The sequence below is a fragment of the Phocoena phocoena genome, chromosome 3, assembly GCF_963924675.1.
Source record: "Phocoena phocoena chromosome 3, mPhoPho1.1, whole genome shotgun sequence".
Classification (NCBI taxonomy): domain Eukaryota; kingdom Metazoa; phylum Chordata; class Mammalia; order Artiodactyla; family Phocoenidae; genus Phocoena; species Phocoena phocoena.
Window position 1 is genome coordinate 8,735,806 of NC_089221.1, and position 20,127 is coordinate 8,755,932.

Here is a 20,127-nt window from a genome sequence, read left to right on the forward strand (position 1 = left end):
TGGAAGTTTGAGGGGGCTCTCCTTCCCCACCTCCTTACCTCCTCCACTCTTCCTTCTCAGACTTTCACGGAAGGCCCTGGAACTTCTGCTTTTTGTAAAGTACACCGGCTTTTCTCCTTGACATCAATTTCTGCTTGGCTCTGCTTCTCCAGAGTGTCTTTAATGTCTTCAAAGTGGTTTTGTTGCCTGGTTTTGCAGACGGAGCCCCACATATACACCAGGGATTTCTTCCTGTGTCTCTTACAGGAAGAGAGTTCTTTGAAGCTAATGTGGTACCCACTTGCCAGGAATATTAGACAAAAGAAGAGCATTTATTAAAAGCAGAGGGTCTCCTTTTCCTTCTGGAAAACCAAGGATGACAACCTAATTCCTCAGTCTTGAATTTGAGAAACTCACCCCTAATTTGACACCAAACTATCCTAATATATTTACCTATGTCTATTTTGAAAAATTTTGAAAGTATGAAAAGGTCAAAAATCAGTACAGTGAATAATTTGTACTCTCTACTGAGATTCAAGTGTTAACACTTTGTCTCATTGGTTTTATCTCTTTTTTTTCTGATCTGTTTAAAAACAGGTTGCAGACTTCATGACATTTCATTGCTAAATACTTCTGTGTGCTTCTCTAAGAATAAAAATCTTCTTCCACATCACCACAATGCCACTGTCATATCTATGAAAATTATTAATAATTCCTTAATTCATCTAATATTTGTTTCATATTCAAGTTTTCCAGTTGTTCTCAAAATGACTTTTATGTCTTTTTTCTTTTTCTTTTTGCAATCTATAAATATTTGTTAGATCAAACTGGTAAATAATGCTATTGAAATCTTCTATACATTTACTAATTTTTGTTTACTTTTTTTTTCAGCAGATAAGCATCTTGAGAGAGGGATGTTTGTCTCAGTCTCACTGTGGATTTGTTTATTTCTCTTTTCAATACTGTCAATGTTTACTTCGTGTATTTGAAGCTCTTTTTATTAGATGCACACACACTTAGGATTTTTATGTTTTTCTATTGACAATCTTTTGATCATAATAAAATAGTTCTCTTTATCTCAGACAAAACTCTTTGTCTTGAAGTCTACTTGAGTAATATTAATATAGTAATACCAGTTTTTTAAGCTTATGTGAGCAAGGTGCATATATTCCTTCCCATTACTTTCAACCATCTTCGTGTTTTTATATCTAAAGTGAGTCTTTTGTAGACAACATATCATTGTGTCTTACCTTTTTTTAATTGAGGTAAAGTTGATTTACAATATTACTTAAGTTTCAGGTGTACAACATACTGACTGACAATTTTTAAAGATTATACTCCATTTATACTTATTATAAAATACTGGTTATATTCCCTGTGCTGTACAGTGTATCCTTGTAGCTTATTTATTTTATACATAGTAGTTTTTACCTCTTAATCCCCTTCCTCTATCTTGCCCCTCCCTCTTCTCTCTCCCCACTGGTAACCACTAGTTTGTTTTGTATATCTGCAAGTCTGTTTCTTTCTTTTTTTTTTTTGCGGTACGTGGGCCTCTCACTGCTGTGGCCTCTCCCATTGCAGAGCACAGGCTCTGGATGCACAGGCTCAGCGGCATGGCTCACAGGCCCAGCCGCTCCGCAGCATGTGGGATCTTCCTGGACCAGGGCACGAACTCACGTCCCCTGCATTGGCAGGTGGACTCAACCACTGCACCACCAGGGAAGCCCTCTTTTTTGTTATATTCACTAGTTTGTTTTATTATTTTAGATTCCACATATAAGTGATAGCATGCAGTATTTGTCTTTTTCTGTCTGACTTGTTTCACTAAGCATGATTGTCCTCAAAATGACTTTTTAGAAAATCCAGGATCCAATCAGGATTCACACATTTCTTCTGCTTTCTTTATCTTTTTTTAAACTAAAATAACCCCTGTGGTGATTTTAAAATATGTTCACAAATTCTTTGATTCTCCCGATTCAAAAGATGGAACTTCCCCTTGAGTGTGGGCTGTCCTTATTGACTCACTTTTAATAAATGGAATATGGCAGAAGTGACAGCTTGTGCCTTCTGAGTCTAGTTCATATGAGGCATTGGGGCTTTCTCCTTGCCTTCTCTTGGACCACTGTGTGAGATACTGTTCATTGTTGTTTAAGTAGCTTAGGTCTGGGGTAATTAGTTACTCAGCAATAGCTAACTAATACAGTGTCCATTTAACTACCCTCCCCTGTATTTCCTGTGAACTGGAAGGTAAGTTTAAAGGGTTGATGTAGTTCAGGTCAAACATTTTTGGCAAGAGTCTGAAGAACTTCATGTTCTAGGACATCAGGAGGAACATAACGTTAGGTGTCCCACTGTGAGTCATGTTAAGTTTGATCACTTGGCTCCTTTACTAAAAATCTTGTTCCACGTGGTACAATGAAGTATGGGGAAGTTTGTGTTTGATTAGAGATCACAGTATGTATCAAAAGAACTAGGGCTTGAGTCCTGATCCTACCCAAACTGTTTCAGCTTCCTGCCCATGGTTGAGTCATTTATCAATTTGCAGACTTTTGACAGAGGGGTGGGGTGGGAGTAGGGCTGGCACCCCCAACCCCCATGTTGTTCAAGGGTCAATTGTATTGAATTATCACAAAACAGTTGTGGAAAGGGCTGTGCATGACTGTCAGGCAGAGATTTCTATTCCATTCTAAATGTCTGCAGCATCAGGACTCACGTTTGTCTGAAGCCCCCGGCCTGAGTAGCCTCAGTTAACTGGAATGGTAACCATCCTTTCCTCTGGGTAAATACCTTTTAATAGGGGAAGATTTAGAATTAAATATCAAAACTTTATGAAAGTCAAAGCCGTAGTATTAACATGAAATTTCTCAGGTAGGATTTGTGCATATTTGGTATTTTATGTTCTTGGAATATTTAATAGAATTTGACCAATTAGAAGGTCAGCCATTTATCACCAATTTAAAATGTGTAACTAAATGGTTAATTTAGATTTGTGATTCAAGGCTGGAGTCTTACTAGGTTGATTCATCATACTGAAAGGATTAAGAGAACTTAAGCTTTGCTTCTTTTGTAAATTCATTTATTAGATTTCCTATAATTATGTAGTATTCAGGAATCTTTTTTGTTGTTAATTTGGGCAACAAAAATACTTTAAAGGAAAATCAGTTACATTACATGTATAAATGTAGTTTAAAAGAGCTGAAGATGGTTCATTAACTTAGTAAATCCAAAAACCTCTTTCAACTGATGCCTCAGGTTTACTAGATGTATAATAATAAGAATGAGATCTGTAAACTGAACTTTAATAACTAATAAGAGAATAAGGATTTAGGATTTGTGACTTTCATATATGGGAAATTAAAATGTAAAGCTAAAATAAACATCCACACAGTTCTTTCTGTACCCAAAACTACCCTCAAGGATGCCAAAAACTTATCCACAAATCCATGCCTTCGCTTATCCATTTCTGGCTGCCAATATATTGAATACTTTCTAAGGTCCAACCGAAGTGCATCAAATTTCTAAAAATTTTAACCTCTATCTCTCCATCTTCAGATCATGTGTAAAACTGCCCTGCTCCAAACCACCATTTTACTTTATTTGTATCCATTATATGGACTTGATCTTTGCCTTGGCATGATTTGTGGGGACAAGTCATGGTAGTTATTTAATAATCTATATTTATGTAATAAAAGTGAATGCAAGAGAAATGTTAATTTACCCCCAAATTACTAGAATAAACACTTCAAATAAAATAAGTGTCATAAACTACAGTTTAATATTTCTGCTGATAAAGTAGTTTTGAAATAAATAACATTACAGTTAATGAATTTAAATAAAGAGTCATTTATAGCAGCTCTACTCATAATTATCCCCTGGTAACAACCCAAATATCTTTTTATTTTATTTTATTTATTTTTATTTTTTGTCTGCATTGGATCTTAGTTGCGGCATGTGGGATCTTTCGTTGCAGTGCGCAGGCTTCTCTCTAGTTGTGGCATGCAGGCTCAGTAGATGCGGCACGCAGGCTTAGTTGCCCCGCGGCATGTGGGATCTTAGCTCCCTGACCAGGGATCGAACCCACATCCCCTGCGTTGGAAGGCAAATTCTTAACCACTAGACCACCAGGGAAGTCCCCCAAATATCTTTCAGTGAGTGAACAGATAAACAAACAATGGTACGTTTATACAATGGAATACTACTCACATAGAAAAAGGAACAAATTATTTATACACCTTGCAAAGGGTTCCTGGACCCAATTCCAATGTGTGTGTGGTGTGCGTCTGTGTATGGATGCTTCCCCATATCAACGAGCAATTCTTGGGTGCCCGTAGGGTGTCCAAGAATTCAACTAAATCTACCTGGAGATGGAACCAGATTCCACAGGTAAAGGGCTCAATCTCACAAGACCACTCTCCACTTCAGACGCCAGTGGAAGCCTGTGCTTCTGACCAACTGGCTACAAATTGGAGGTTCCAATGACCCCCTCCAATTCAGGATGCCAACCCCAAGTCCAGGTTGCATCCTGTACTTCTGAACAACTGGCTATAAATCAGGGGTTCCCATGACCCCCTCCCTGGGTTCCATTAATTTGCTAGAGCAGCTCACAAAACTCAGGAAAACCCATTTACTCACAAGATTACTGGCTTGTTAGGAATCAACAGTCAGATGGAGAGATACATAGGGCAAAGCATGGGGAAAGGCATGGAGCTTCCATGCTCCAGGCCCTCTCCCCAACCTCCACGTGTTCACCAACCCAAAAGCTCTCTGAATCCTGTCCTTTTGGGTTTTTATGGAGGCTTCATTACGTAGGCACAATTGATTAAACCATTGGCTGTTGGCTAATGGTTGACCCTCCAGCCCCTTCTCCCCTCCCTGGAGGTTGGGGGATGGTGGTGATGAAAGTTCCAACCTTCTGATCCCTTAATTGATTCTCCTGGTATCAGGGCCCCAATCTTGGGTGGGACTCAAAAGTCACCTTCCCTGAAGAATTTCAGGAACTGAAATTCCTGAAATTTCAGGAGGATAAGAGACCAATTATTATTCCCTTACTCTTTTTTTTTCCCCCTTGCTCTTATGACTCAGGAGATTCTAAGGATTTTGGGAGCTGTAAGCCAGGAACTATGGAGGAAGTCCAAATATATACATGAGAAATTTATATTTGTTTTGTACACTCAAAAACATGAACGGGTGAGTGAAAGAAGCCAGTTTCAAAAAGTTACATAGTACATGATTCCATTAGACAACATTCTGGAAAGGCAAAACTGTAGGAAGGGAGAACAGGCCAGTGGTTGCCAGGGGCTGGGGATTGGGAGAGGGGTTGACAACAAAAAAGCATGCAAGAGAATTTTCTGGGGTGTTGGAATTGTTCTTTATCCTGATTGTAGTGGATACACATATCTACACGTATGTTAAAATGCACAGAGCTGTGTACCAAAATCAAATGTGTATTTTACAGTATGTACATTTAAAATAATTTAAAATATGTAAAGAGACAAATATAAAAAAGGATAAACAGTAATTCTGTACCTGGATCTTTTTCTCTAGGTATTTGTTGCCCAGTATTCTGGTGGAAAAGGGAATAAATCCTGTTATCAAATTCCTTAATTTCAAGAGAACCCCATGAAAGGAGTATTGTCATCATGTGTTTCTTTTTCAGTGAAAGAGCAAAGAGGTCCTTCCTGAAATCCTGAAACTGAGGGCAGGAGTCTTCACTTATATCCCTTTTACTATAACTTGCTTAATGAGTAATATTCTGTAACCTGTCTTCACCGACTTAGCTTGATTTAATTGTCCTTGCAAACCGCATTCCCCTCAAGCTTCATGTAGCTTAGACAATATATCACAAGTAGATGACACCTCTGACCTATGGGGTCGCTATGGTAATGGTTGCTTAAGTTGTTTTTCAGAAATTGGACAGTTCTCCAAATTCGATCAGGATAACATAGCCATTTTCTGAACATGCATCCCATAGAAGCATGTAACTCAGATACACCTTCATAGAACACCTATTCCTTCACCTTTTTCTTGGCCTTGATCCTCTTTCCCCACACCTCAGGCCAGTCTGATTCTTTATCCCATAAAAATCTCAAGCCCTTCGCCTTTGGGGAGGCAGATTTGAGACTTGTTCTCCCATCTCCTCGCGAGGCTGTCTCGTGAATAAACAGTTTCTGTGCTGCAAGCCTCTGCATCTCAGCATTTGTACATCTGGCACATGAACCTGGTATAGGAAGATACATTTTAATTCAAATGCCTGCAAGTGAGAAAGGTCATGATGTCAGGGGGAGAGATACCGTGTATCTAGTGCGGTGAGAGCTGCTGTGAAGGAGGCATCAGCAAGGAAATAGGACAGAAAGGGAGAGCACAATTTTGCTAATTCAGCGTCAGGTGCTAGGAGGGCAGGTCCAACTCCTCCGAGTTGGAAGCCAACAAAGCACTGACCAGGACAAATGAGAGGCAATCATTGGATGCATTTATCAATTTCTTTTTCTTTCTCCCTAACGAGCTCTTAGTCTGAATAATAAAACTTAATTTTTAAAAAAATGGATACACATTATTATATTTTGGCTTTCAAACCTAAACACAAAGACTTTCCTGAACAACCCTGCTTGCTTGCTTGCTTGCTTGCTTGCTTTCAAAGGTGAAAACTCTACAGTACCATTCCGGAAAGTGAGGAAATGTCTCATTTGTTTTTAGGAATGAGGTCTGTTTTTATAGGAAAGGACTCCATTCTGCCACCATTTAGGATACGAGTTATATTTGTTATCTTTTGTGCGTAACAAATGTCCCTAAACTTTAGTGGCTTAAAACAACAAGGTATTGTTTCTCAAGTTTCTGCTGGTCTCCCCAGGTCAGACCGCTGGTGGGGATACTGAGGCTGGAGTCAAAGGTGGCCTCATTCACATCCTGGGACCTTGTTTGGGCTGCTGGTGGGGCTTCTCTCTCCACATGGTCTCTATCTGCTCCAAGACGTTGCAAATGAAATCTTCAATACCTCTGAAGACCTAGTCTCTGAGGTTGCACAGAGTCACTTCTGCTGCATTCTATCGGCCAAAGCAAGTCAGGAGGCCAGCCCAGAGTCAAGGGGTGGAGAGAGAGGTGTCACCTCTTGACTTAGGGAAGAGCAGCAAAGTCACACTGCAAGGGAATGAGGACACAGGACACCATTTGTGGGGGCCATGACTGTCACAATGCACCACACTATTGTTAATAACATTTAAAGCTCATATAAACATTAATTAAATTAGCTCTTGGCTCTGAGACTGTAACCTGGATGAAATTAGACTAAAGATCTATTTTGGATCAGAAGCTTGTATTCATTCCAGCTTTGATGCAGTTAATCCTTACTTAAAACTATCAGAAACCACTTATAGATGAGCCAGAGAAATCTGACCCTGCAGCTTTTATGGGGATTTTAACCATCAACTAAGAGAAAAGTAATGCGAATCCATTGGCTATTTTTAAATGTACTATTATTATCTAATTGTATGTCAACTCCCTTAGGTTTCCTGATGTCTAAACATTTCACAGTGTTGTAGAATTATGAAAAGACCCAATTGCCAAGAGGATGCGGGCAAAGCTGAACATGCTCGTGAACCAGGGCTGTAATGCTGGTAGGTCCCTGCAGCAGAAGGCACAGAGAAGGCCAGGATAACCCTTGTGCCTGCAGCTCAGACCTGGCCCTCTTGTCACTGCAGGCTGCCAAACCTGTCACACTCTGGCAGTAAGGAGCGGCAGTTGCATGAGGACCAGGGCTACACCGACATCTGACCACCTCTGCGGTCTGGGCTGATTCCAGAAATTCCCTGGGAAGAAAGTGGCATGCAAGAATATCAAAGTTGGGAACTGCTTCCACACCTGCCCCTGTTATTCAACCTCACCAAGTTCATCATGCTTTCTTCCACTTCAAAGCCTTTGCACTAGCAGTTCTCCCTGACCTCAAACTTGACCCCCCAAGGGTAAGTAATGAAGCGTGCTATGACTCTTACCAGGAAATTCAGCATCCTGGAAGGGCTTTGGCTTGCTCCTCTGTTGCCCCCAGCCCAGATTTTCTGCCCGCATGCATCCTTAGGGAACGTTTTATTCCTCTGATCCCTTGAGTCAGGGACCCTTTCTGCAACCCTCAGCCTGTACCTGAGCCTTAGGGCTGGCGGGGAAGCCACACTACCCTGGGAACGGGCCCTGCAGAGACACTGGCAGCTGGAGTTCTGAGTTCTTACAGAAGAACAGGGGAGTAGAGAGAAGAGGCACAGAAACAGAGAAACAAGGAAAGAAGGAAGAAAAAAAATGGCTTCTGGAGACAAGTATTTCCATTTCACACTTCTGATGACCCTAGGGTGGCCCTTAAATAGCCATCTAGGAGGAGCCCGGAGGGGTTTGCAGAAGTGGGGCTGGGTGGGGGATTGGGGCGCTGTGTGTGCCAGGGGCGGGAGGCATGTAATGGGCAGCTCCACCCCCCTCCGCGGGGACGGCTAGTGAAGGCTTTCTCCTGAACCCAAAGAAGCTGCGTTTTCATCTGAAGCTGTTTCCTTATTGGAGCTCAGTGGGAAGAAGCACACAGTAAAAGCGTTTAGCAACTGTACATGCCCTGGGCGCGGTCCAGGTCGTAGCCATTCTTTCTCCCTGGAAGAAAGGACTAAACCTTATGACTGCGGCGGCTCTCCCTCTCCCTCACCACCTCCCACCTTCCCGCAGTCCCGTGAGGGTTTCCATACACCTCCTCCCCCCTTTCCCCACCCTCACATCCGGTCTTTGCCCCGACATTTTCCTGATCTCTCTCCTACGGCAGCCTCCACCCAGACCCCCCGCTTCAGGCCTCCTTCCTCTCCCCTCCTCCAAAAGCTTGGCTCCGGGTCGTGGGCTGACCACCCTTCCCAGCCCCAAGTCCTGGGTGGCTCCCGGGGCCTAAAGGTTCAAGTCCAAACTCCCTAGCGTGGCATCGAAGTCAGGCTTCAGTTTGCCCTCCTGGGCCTGTCTGCCCCACTCCTGTCCTTTTCTCATAGCCAAATGCAGCAAGCACGTTCACGCACGTTCACACGGCTGGGCTTTAACCCATGCTGCTCCCCCTCTCTGCTGCAAAGTCTCTTGGAGGTGGATGCAGATGTCATCTCAGCTGTAAAGCCACCCTCTCCCCACACCCTCCCCACCCCAAACAGCCACTGCTGGGCATTCCCCTGGCTTTCTGCCCTCTCCCTGTGAAAGGGTGACCGCTGGGAGCTGGGATGTCTGTCTCCGTCTCCATCACCGGGAGGAGGGTGTCCTCACTGGACCGAGCCCTCTCTGAGCTGGGTCTTATTCCTCTCAGCATAGTGAGCAGTTCCTCTCATAGGTCTCCACAGGGTAGGCTCTCTGTCATCAGCTGGGAGGTAGTCATCCTGTACTGCTGCAGGCCTGTTTGGTCGCTTTCTGACCTATAGCCCCACCTCCCTCTTTCCCAAATAGCTAAAATCAGGTCTTGGACGGTCCCTTGAAATGTCAGAGTCACCATATAGCCCCGCCATTCCACTCCCAGGAATATAACCAAGAGAACTGAAAACATATGTCCACACAAAAACGTACTCATAAATGTTCCCAGCAGCATTATTCATAACAGCCCCAAAGTGGAAATGATCCAAATGTCTACCAACTAATGAATGGAGAAATAAAATGCTCTGTATCCACACAGTGGAATATTATTTGGTGATAAAAAGGAAGGAAGTACTCTTCCATGCTACAGCATCGATGGACCTTGATAACATTATGTTAAGTGACAGAAGGCAGCCACAAAAGATCACATAGTATAATGATTTCCTTTACATGAAAGGTCCAGAATAGTCAAATCTATAGGCACAGAAATCGGATTAGAGGTTGCCAGGGGCTGGGGGGAGAGGAGGAATGGGGAGCCACTGCTCGTGGGAATAGTTTTCTTTTTACAGAAAGGAGAATGCTGTAAAACTTATTGTGGTGGCGATGGCACAACCCTGTGAATGTATAAACCGTGGAAGCGTACACTTTGGATGAATGGCATGGTAATGTGAGTTATATCTCAATAAAGAGGTTAAAAATAATTGTTCTTTGAGCACTGAGGATGGGTATTCTAGTCCTTAGAGGGATGGATATGGTATGCCATTTCTGTCCTAAGTGCAAGGAGATCGCCTGGGAAACAGCCTCCTGCTTTTGGCCCCTGCCACCTTTTCTGCAAGGCTCCCTTTTCCCTTTTCCCTCTTCCCGCTCAGATGCTGTGGGATGGGGTTAGGGGCGGCAGAGGGTGGGTGAGGAGTCTCTAGCTGCACCCCCAGGGGGCGCGCGCACGTGTTGCCAGGCGGGGCCCCAGGGGGGCCCTCCACCCCTGCCGAGCTCCAGGGGCTGCGGTCCGAGGGAAAGGGTGGCACGCGACACTAACAAAGTTGTTCGACCCCAGGCGCAATCCCAGCCATCCCAGGAGACCCCGAAACCAACCAAAACCGCACCCCCAGCCCAGAAAGGGCTTCTCAAGGGGCGCGGGTTGCGGCGGCACCCCTGGATCCTGTCCCTCCGGGGTCGCCGCCGGGCCCGAGAGGGGCGGTGTCCTTGGGTGGGCGCGAGGTCCCGCAAGGGCCGCCGGGGACTCGAGGAGGAAGCGGAGGGCCCGCAGGGAAAGGGGCGCTGAGTCAGCGGAATCCGTCTTGACTCTCCCAGCGAGACCTGGCTCAGAATCGAAGGGCCTGCGGGGGGCGGGAGGTTCGTAAAAGGGCAATATTTGTATTACGGAGAAAAGCAAATAGGAGGGTCCAGAGAAGTAGGGATTGGGGGTCGCGGAGAAAGCAGAAGAGAGGCGGCCAGGAGCTAGATCGGAGGCGGGGCGGGGGACGGGGCGGGGGGGGGGGGGGGGGGATCCGGGATCACGTGGGGACCCTGCCCGGTGGGTTGGGCACAGTTCGCAGGGCAGGCTGGGCCGGGGCTAGCAAGCCGAGGGGCTGCGAAGGAAGACGGCCGTGCGGACGCTTCCTGCAGGAGATGCACGGAGATAAGCTAAACTCCATCGCGCGATTGCAATCCAGCCACTCAAATGGAAACCGAGTCCCAGGCGCCCCACAGTGTCCTCTGAGTTTGCCTCTAAAATGCACGCCAGCCTGAGGAATCTCAGAGACCCGAAAAGAGGGGACGTCTCTCCCGGGGAGCTGGGGATTGGAAGGAGAGCCCCTACCGAGGCCGGAGCCATTCACCTAGGCGGTGACCCTGGAGCTTTGCCTTTGCAAAGTACATATGGCCAGCTTGGGCCACCTTGTCACCAGTTCCTGTCTCTGCTGCCCTCTGGCCAAAGTGGAGGGATGCTTCAGGAGCTGGAGGCAGATGCCATCAAGAGTTGCAGGGGTGAGCACTGAGGGCAGCTGTCCCTTTGGCCCTTCTTTCTTACAACGTTTTTATTACCACAGTAATTTGTGTTCATTACTTAACAATAGATAAAACACACTGAATAGAATAATGGGCCTCCGAAGATGTCCACCCACAACCTGTACACATGTTAAAGCCTCCCCCCCATAAAAAACAAAAAAACGAAGAGACTTTGCAGGTGTGATTAAGTTAAGGATCATGAGAAGGTGATTATCCTGCATCACCCAGCGGGGAACAGTGCAACCACAGAGGTCCTCAGAATAGGGAAGCAGGAGAGTCAGGGTCACAGGAAATGTGAGGACAGAAGCACAGGTCAGAGCGATGCAATTGCTGGCTTTCAGGATGGAGGAAGGGGACGCTAGCCTGGAATGCAGACGGCTTCTAGAAGGTGGAAAAGGCAAGGGAACAGGAGTTTCCCCTAGAGCCTCCAGAAGGAACCTAGGCCTGCAGACACCTTGATTGCAGGCCAGTGAAACCCATTCAGACTTCTGACCTCCACAACTATAAGATCATAAATGTGTGTTGTTTTAAGCCACTAAGTTTGTGGTAGTTTGTTACAGTAGCAAGGAGACATGAATACATACATCTTTAAAATGAAGGGACTTCCCTGGCGGCCCAGTGGTTAAGACTCTGTGCTCCCAATGCAGGGGGCGTGGGTTTGATCCCTGGTCTGTGAAGTAAGATTCTGCAAGCCACGTGACATGGCCAAAAAAAAAAAGAAGAAGAAAATCAGTCACTTGTAATCCACCTCCCAGAACAAACACATGATTTTTCATATCTGTAGCTTAGCAGTCAACTGAGAACCAGAACTGGTGCGAGAACGCACTGGTGTAAAGGCTGAAGGGCCACATAGCTAATGCTGGCGTGCCCCATTCTATCCGCTAAGAGAGTCTTGACGCTCACCCAGCGCCCAGATCTGGGCATTCCAAATGCCATTCTCCACTAAAAGGAACCAGAGCTCCACAGAGAAATGGCCAGTTTCACAGTTCAAGATACAAGATGTGCCCAAAACATATTTCTGCCAGACAGTGAGGAAGTGCTCAAAGAATCATAGGAACATATCAAAAAGACAAAAGAGGGCTTCCCTGGTGGCGCAGTGGTTGAGAGTCCGCCTGCCGATGCAGGGGACGTGGGTTCGGGCCCCGGTCCGGGAAGATCCCACATGCCTGAGAGCGGCTGGGCCCCTGAGCCATGGCCCCTGAGCCATGGCCGCTGAGCCTGCGCGTCCGGAGCCTGTGCTCCGCAACGGGAGAGGCCACAACAGTGAGAGGCCCGCATACGGCAAAAAAAAAAGGACAAAAGATACTTAGCTTAAGCAGGCTCCCACTGGACAAATCTAAGAGGATGATATTACTGAATTATAACTATTCTTACTTTATTCTATTATAATCATAGCCTAAAGTAAGAATCCACAAGTGCATATGGATATAATCATGTAAATAAAAAAATAAGTACATAGGGAGAAGGGAAAGCTCTTCCTTATGATATGATATTGACTAATGAATGTAGAAGGGATAATGGAATTAGAAAATACCATTTGGAGCCACCATAGTAATAATCCTGTCAGGGAGATTCATCAATGGATGCTAAAACAGTGGGTGAAAGTTTAATGAGACACAGGATTTGTATATGGTCTCAAGCTCTTTCCCCACAGGATACTACGAAAGGGAAAACACTAACTTCACAGTGGAGAAACCTGGCCACCATCTTAACCGAGTGATCAAAGTTAATGTGACCGCTAATGGGACACATTGACAACAGGTGGCTCTGATATGATGCAACACAAGGGCACAACATGCCCAAAATGCATAACCTGAATTTCATTGTGAGGAAATACCAAACAAATCAAATCGAGAGACGTTTTACAAAACAACTGGCCTGCACCCTACAAAAATGTCCACATCGTGAACAACAAAGAAAGACTAAGGCATTGTTCCTTATTAAAGGGGACTAAAGAGGCATGACAACTGAATGCAATATGGATTCTGGATTGGATCCTGCCCAGGAAGAAACATTTTTTCCTTTTTTCCTCATAAAGGACATTAGTCATGCTACAGCATGGATTAACCTTGAGGACATTATGCTTAGTGAAAAAATCCAGTCAAAAAAAGACAAATATTGTGTGATTCCACTTTTATGAAGTACTTAGAATAGGCAAATTCATAGAGACAGAATAGATGGTGGTTACTGCCCTGGGTGGCAGGGCGGATGGGGAGTTATTGTTCAATGAGTACAGAGTGTCAGTTTGGGATGATGAGCAAGTACTAGAAATGGATAGTGGTTGCTATAGACTGTTGTGTCCCCCCAAATTCACACATTAAAGCCTAATCCCCAATTTGATGGTATTGGGAGATGGGACCTTTGAGAAGTGATTAGGTTATGAGAGGGATTAGTGTTCTTATAAAAGGGACCCCAGAGAGCTCCCTTGCTTCTTCTGTCCTGTGAGGACACAGTGAGAAGATGGCAGTCTGTGAAACAGGAAGCAGGTTCTCACCAGACACCCAGTCTGCCAGCTCCCTGATCATGGACTTCCAGCCTCTAGATCTGTGAGAAGTAATTTCTGTTTCTAGCCACCCAACCAGCCTACAGTATTTTTATTGTAGCATCCCAAACTGACTAAGACTAATAACGTTGTGAATGTACTTAATGCCGCAAATTTAACGTTATATATATTTTACCACAATAAAAATAATTTTACAAAACGGCAACTTAAAGAACATTCGTAAATGATTGGCAAAATGTGTGTAAGTTCTGTACATTATATAACAATGGTGTGCCAATGCTAATGTTCTCATTTTGATAAATGTTCTGCGGTTATGTAAGAAAGTGTCCCTTTTTCCAAAAAAAAAGAAATATATGGTGAAGTATTTAGGGGCAAAGAGGCAACATGTTTACAATCTACTCTCTAACGGTTTAGAAACATTAACATATACAAATTACCCATGTCTGGATAGAGAGAATGGCAAAGCAAATGTTAACATTTGGGGAATGTGGGTGTAATGTGTATGAGAATTTGTACTATTATTGTAACTTTTCTGTAAGTCTAAAATTATTTCAGAATAAGCAGTTTTTAAAATTACAAGAGGAAACTAATTGGAAAGAAGTGAAATACTGTCTGGGGGAAACAATTCTAATGCCTGAGGCTGAGATGCAGTGACTGTCTGGGCCTCCCGGCTCTGGGATGCCCTAACTCTCAGGCTTAGGATCAAGGGATGCAGGGTTTTGGTGGCACTGACTGGTGGGGAAGAAATAAGGCAGATGGAGAAAGACAAATACTGTATGATTTCATTCATATGTGGAATCTTAAAAAAAACACAACCAAACAAACTAAACAAAAACAAGCCCAAAGATACAGAATCAGATTAGTGGTAACCAGAGCGGAAGTGGGTGGGGGGTGGGAGAAATGGGTGACGGGAGTCAACTGTATGGTGATGGATGGTAACTAGACTCGTAGTGGTGACCACCTCGTAGTGTATACAAGTTATAAAATGTCGAATTGAAATGCTGTGCACCTGAAACATGAAGAAGACGAAGAAAGAAGAAGAAGGAGGAGGAGAAGAAGAAAGGAGGAGAAGGAGAAGAAGAAGAAGAAGGAGGAGGAGGAGGAGGAGGAGGAGGAGGAGGAGGAGGAGGAGAAGACAACAGGCAGAACAAATCGATGGTGATGGTAATCACACCCAGGTACGGGGCAGTGGGTCTTGATTATTGGGAGGGCAGAAGGGAATTCTGTGCGGTCCTGAAAATATTCTATGTCTTGATCTGCGTGCTAGTTACAAGTTTCCAAGACATGCACTTAAGCTCTGTGCCCTTTTTGCTGTATGTGTTAATCCTCCACTTGAAAGGGGTTCGACCGTCTCCACCCCCAGGTTGACGCTGCGCAGAGATTGCGTCCATGCAAACGAGGCATTCACTGAGACTCAAAGGGGGACTCGATTTACGTTGTTTGTTCTTTCGTTGCTAAGCAACACAGGCTAAGCTGCTCAAACAAGGGACGCCAACCTTTAACAGCCAACCCAGGGGATGTGCTAAGCCAAGGCTCCAAGAGGGATCCACACGGACAGTCCCCACTCCCAGCCCTTTTGTGTTCTGGGGTGGGGGCGGGGAGGAGGTGAGAATGGGAGTTCGGCAGCTCAGACGCCGCGGAAGGTCCGGCCCCTCCCGGCGTGGGCTGGCTGCAGTGAGCCAGCCACTCTCCTGCCCGCCCGCTGCATCTATCGCTATGGCAACTGCTTCCTCAGGTCTGGGGCTAAAATGAGGCTCTGTGGGTGTCAATCCGTGCTTGAGGTCTCACCTGCCATGGAATTGTGTGGCCCGATGAGGAAATTGATGAGTCACTGCAGGAAAAGCCTGACGCTTGTTAGACTGGTTCATTTGTGCAGAAATGGGGCAGATTCGAGGCTGGGGGACAGGCCTCAGAGAGAGGAAGGGGTGAAGGTTATCTACAGGGCAGAGGTGGTCAGGGCATCAAGAGAAAGAGGTAAGGGCCAGTTAAAACTAAAGAAAGGTGGAAATAAGCAAAGATCACCCAAATGAGAAAAACAAAAGCTGTTTACGCAGAGCTTGCTGTTCACGCAGAGCTTGCTGTTCAGTCAGCCGCCCTCCTGCGTTTGGCAGAGACTCAAAGACGAGGGAGGCGTGGGGAAGCTCCTAGCAGAAAAGGGGAAGGCTGCAGGTGTGCACTGATCCGAGGCTGTTGTCCTGGGGAAGCTGGAGGCGGGCGGGGGGCGGGGTCGTCCTGTGCGATTGGCGAGGGTGGCTTATTTGGCTTTCTCTGATTGGTCCTGGATTGGAAGCAGGGCCAAAAACTCGGGAAGCTGACAGTTTAAGTGCTGACAGTTCCGGGTTGCTTGCTGTAGTGGTAGTGGTTTGGCTTCCTGGACTGGTTGCAGCAGACTGTGGGTCAGAGTTCTATTGTCATATATGGCCTGGCTGTTGTCCGTTCGTATATTCAGTCTCTCAATGAACACCCAGAAGTTAGACAGTCAAGAGAGTAGTCCTCATGGTCCTATTAGCAAGGAAGTGAGGCACTGAGCGGTGTAGAGAGGCAGCTGTGAGGAACACCCCAGGAGAGGTGGGCCGTGGAGCATCACAGGGAGGAAAGTGAGGGAGGTGGGTGATGTTAAACACCCATCTGATCTCAGAAATACAGGGTGCAGGGGCACCTCTGATGGGGACTCTCAGAGCCCCTTGTGAGTCGGGGCTGTGTTCCTGGCACACGCCCTAGATGCGGAGTGAGGCCCCTTCGGAGGTGTGGGGACATGGGTAACTCACTGAACCTGAGTGCTCGCTTCAGTTCCTGCCTCATCAAACTGCTTAGAATTATTGAGTTAATGTGAGTCACGTTCACTGGACTGTACCCACCACTTGGCAAGTGCTCGGTCAATGTTAGATATTGTTTTGCTTTGGAATAATTGGTCAAAAACTGAAATTAAATATATTGTTAGGATTGATGTCAAATTGTGTGAATGTAACTGTCAGCTGAAGTGTCGGAAACCTGGCCTCAGAGTAGGGTAGAGAAGGGTGGTGAGTGGATTGAAGGGGCCAGTAGTAGAAACACATCATTCGTGGGCACCATTTGGTCCAGCCTAGACTGCATGCCCTTCCCAGGGACGGAGGAGCAAGAGAAGCATAGGCCAGTGGAAAGCCTGGCAGGTCCCCTAACATTCTGTGTTTGGAGGAAGGATCCATTCTCTGAAAGAGAGGCAGATCTTGTTGCCAGGAGAAGGGGGGATGGAGAGATTTACAAACAGAAATAACATGTACGTGTAGTCATATGCTTAAAGTTTGTGCAAAAAGAAGACTTCAACCTAAGAAATCTAGAAATTCTAGTTAAGCTCCAGAGTTACATCTAAATGTAATTACATTTAATGTGACTAGTTACATTAGTCAGAATGCTAATCATTACATGGGTTCTCCAAGTGAGGTTGTAAAAAAGATTCTTTCCCAATAAAACTAGATAGTCATCCCTAATTCAGTGGTAACCTTTGAAGATAGGAATCAGGTCTTAGACATACCTGACCTGCTTATCTTTGGGGCCTAACAGCATATTCCACAAAATAAGTGCTCAGTAACTGTTTAAAGATAATGAAGGCATACAAGAAGGTAACAAAAGAAATTCAGCTTCAGAGCTTAATGGTTTCCATAGGTACAGGAGTGAGGGGTGCCAGATAATCCCTAAAGGTTCCTTTGGGTTCCACAAGATAAAATTTCTAGGAATAACTTTGCTTTAGGGCAACTACACAATTTCAGATTAGAATCTGAAATATCAGATGAAAATGTTTATTTCAACAGACTCATCAGTTAAAGAGATCCTCCCTTGGGGCCCCGGGAGCTGCCTCTGGACACTGCATGTAACCATGTGTGGCAGAGGGGGTTGACACTTGCTGGCTCTACAGCCTCTGGAGCCAGCAAATCAATATTGAGGTTCAGATTGGTGGGGAAGCATGAGTATTAGTTTGACTGCTGTAACAAGTTGCCACAGACTAGGTGGCTTAAAACAACAGAAATTTCTCTCTCACAGTTCTGGAGTCGAGAAGTCTGAAATCAAGGTGTTAGCAGGACAACATTTCCTACAGAGACTCTGAGGAAAATCCATTCCTTGCTTCTTTCAGCTTCTAGTGGCTGCTGGTCTTCCTTGACCTGTGACTGCATCACCCCAATCTTTGCTTTCATCTTCACATGGCCTTCTCCTCTGTGTGTCTCAAATCTCCCTCTGCCTCACTCTTATAAGGACACCTGTCATTGGATTTATGGTCCACCTGGATAATCCAAGATGACCTCATCACAAAATCCTTAATTTAATTACATCTGTAAGGACTGTTTTTCTAAATAAGGTAACATTCACAGGTTCCAGGGATTAGGGCGTGGATGTGTTTTGGAGGGCCACCATTTGGCCCATGACACTCATCTCCCAAGGCAAGAACATTAAAAAGTTCATAGTTCACTCCTGAAAATGCTTGTTGACTGCCATGGAGCTCCCAAGACGTTCTGGAGCTGAGCCAATGAGCTCACGTGGAACAGCCCATCATCCAGCCACCCTTGGAGGTGGCATTTACTGCCAGCTTGCAGCAATCTGGTATAGCTGGGATATCCAACAGAGCTTCAAGAAATTCCTGGGCTAAAGGATCCTCTGCATGTGGAAGTCTTCATGGCCAACGTAGATACTTTTCTACTCGCAAAGGTGGACCACTTGGTCCATTTATCCTCGGGGTCCTTGGGGCTTGTATAGTTTAGCATTTATCAGAGTGCATGCCCAGGCACTCCAGCTGTGTGACATGGCCTCTGAGAAAAGAGTTCAGTGACCAAGGACATGCGAACAACACTGGGGACCATATTCCCTCTTGAGGATGCTCAACACATTTTAATCGATTAAAGGCACCCAGAAATCCTATGGTAGAGAAGCCCAGTATTTCCCAACTTGCCTGCAACTCTTTACAACTCATAAATCATACTTGGCTTTGGAAGGGAAATCTATTGGAAAGGAAATGTATGAGCATGTGTTTGCACTGTGTCTTCTGTGTTGGCAGAATGAGGGAATGTCAGATTATGCCTCCTTTCTGACCTTATTTGCAATCTCAGAGCTTGTTTTAATCTCTGACTCTAATGGGCTCTGGTCTCTGCTCCGCACCAGCTCCCCTGCTGACACGTTGCTTCATCCCAGGATTCAGCTGTGTTTGCCCAGGACTTACTGACTTGCTTGATGTTACAGCAGAGAGCACAGAACTCTCTGTTATGCCAAGTCCTCTGAGACCCTCCTCACATTCTGCTCCTTTACCATAGTTGAGGGACATGTGGGTGAGCTTTGTGTAAACGGCACCAAATAAAGTATCTTCTTTATCTGCTTCATTGAGTAATAAGTTTAGATGTGGCAACTCAATCTAAATTTGTGTGGCTTAAGCCCAACTTCTCTTTTTCTTCCTTTGGTCTCTTCGGAAGGAACTCTCAAGGCCCTGTTACATCACATGGACAGTCAGGACGCTGTCACTTGGGAAGAACTGCAGGTGTCAACCGTGATTTGCCTTTCTCTTTCTCCTTTCCTTCCTTCCTTCTTCCCTCTCTCCCGCCCTCCTTCCCTCTCTTTCCTCCCTCCCTCTCCTTCTTTCCCTCCTTCCTTTCTTTCTTTCTTTTCATTTTCTTTCTCCTTCTTACCTTCCTTCCTCCCTCTCTCCCTCCCTCCTTCCCTCTTCCTTTTTTCATTCCTTCCCTCCCTTTCTTCCTTCCTCTCTCTTCTTTCCTTCTCTCTCTTTTCTTTCTTTCCTTTCTTCCCTCCGTCCCTCTTCTTTGCTTCCCTCCCTTTCTTCCTTTCTTCCTTCCTTCCTTCCCTCCCTCCCTCCCTCCCTCCCTCTTCTTTGCTTCCCTCCCTTTCTTCCTTTCTTCCTTCCTTCCTTCCCTCCCTCCCTCCCTCCCTCTCTCTCTCTCTCTCTCTCTTTCTTTCTCTTTCTTTCTTTCCAAGAATTAGGAGATTGACACAAACAGAACAAGGTTTTATTTCATTGGAAAAATTACAGGAGACTTTTTCCTTAATGGCCATACCATACGGCTTGTGGGATCTTAGTTCCCCAACCAGCGATCAAACCTGCACCCGCTGCATTGGAAGCGTGGAGTCTTAACCACTGGACTGCCAGGGAAGTGCAAAAATTACAGGAGAAATTTTTAATAAAGAGCTTAGAAGGTTTTGTAAGATACACTTGTCATTACAAATATCAACAAGAATGTTTTTAATGATAGCATGCACTTCCAAATTTAAGAATAATTTAAAATTTTGGCTGTCCTACTTCGTGAAAAAGATATAAATGAAAG